The 1,413-nt window shown below is 41.4% G+C and overlaps 1 protein-coding gene across 1 annotated transcript in view; it reads left to right on the top strand.

Moving 5' to 3' along the window:
- Positions 1-1,413, top strand: part of LOC101863688 — a 4,587-nt gene that overhangs the window by 349 nt on the left and 2,825 nt on the right. The window lies entirely within an intron of this gene.

The raw sequence follows: 1,413 nt of genomic DNA on the forward strand, positions 1-1,413 counted from the left end.
GGGGGGGGGGTACTATTTCTATCTTGAAAAAAATTGTTTTTTTTAAATAGAAGAAGAACCTCCGATAAATATTTAACGCCCAACCCCGATAGGGCCTTAGCAAGTATGTTGAGATCTTGATTGGTTCCATAAGTTCAAGTTAAAAAAAGCCGCACTTGGGGAAGGGGAGGGGGGGGTTGAATCTGGGTAACCCGCATCATCGGCTAACACGATACCAACTGAGGTGACAGCTCGCCTGTTTCTATCTTTGAGTCGTCTGCCGGTCTTTTGTCAGAGTTCGCTTTGGTGGCCAGTACACGACTGTCTTTTTTAGCCCAAGGACACACCTCTGTGATCAAGTACATGTTCCTAAACTCAGAGTCACTGAGGTCGCTTCTCATTGTTTATTGTGAGCCCGACCTCCCTCTACACTCGGTCACTGGGGCGCACAATCTCGGCGTTTCGTCGATCGATCGTCCCTGGCGTTATGTAGTTGTGCCTTTCTTTGTCTCGTTCTCTTTAAAAAATCTAGTGATGTGACAAGCTTACTCCAAGCCACAAAAAAAAAAAATACAAATTGAGTTTGTCTCAGTTGTTGTCGTGCTCAATATAGTTGCTGTTGTTGTTGTTGCTGTTGGTGTTATTGTTGTTGATTTTGCTTTCCAGTATTTTGTGGGGAGGCTGTTTGTTTGCTTGTTTGCTTTGTGGTTGTCGTTTTTTCAAATTATTTTTTTACGTTTTAATTTTTTTGGGGGGGAGGGGTAGTTCTAGTTTGTGTTCAGTGGAAACCAGTCTTAAGCGAATGTTACCGTTTTCGTTATGACGCAGTGTATAGATGGATGGTGTTTAATCAAGCAGGTAAAAAAATCAGGGTAAGATGTTTGAGGGAAAAAACCCCATACAAACAGACACAAAAAAAATTCCCTCTGTAAACCCCACCCCAACCCGCCTCCTTTGTTTCCCAGGTGGGTCAACATTCCGTTGCCATAGTTATGAGTCGGCCTTCGGGATCTTTCTCCGCTCCAGACAGACGTTAGCAAATACAGCCCATTACTATCAACTTGATAGCTATTTGGTTACCCGCTGCGTTTCGATTCTCGGATCTATCCCATTCCAATAAAAGTGCGAGTTCATTCCACGGTGTGAAAGAAAACAATGTCTTGTAGACTTCATAAAGCCCGTAACTGTGTCGTATTTAATATCATTGTCTTGACAATTTCGTAACTTTTGTAATATGAACGCCATCTCAGTCTTTTTGTTTTTCTCGGAATAGTCGATCAATTTTTTCGACATTACATTTCAATGCAATGTTGTTTTTTCTGGGTTTTTGTTGTTTTTGCTTTTGTTTTGTTTTTTACGTCTTTCTCTCTATTTCTGTCTTGTTGTATCTGATCAATCTAAAGACCCGCAGTTGATTCACGGTGTACAAGTATA

This window comes from Aplysia californica, unplaced genomic scaffold, assembly GCF_000002075.1.
Source record: "Aplysia californica isolate F4 #8 unplaced genomic scaffold, AplCal3.0 scaffold00396, whole genome shotgun sequence".
Classification (NCBI taxonomy): Eukaryota; Metazoa; Mollusca; class Gastropoda; order Aplysiida; family Aplysiidae; genus Aplysia; species Aplysia californica.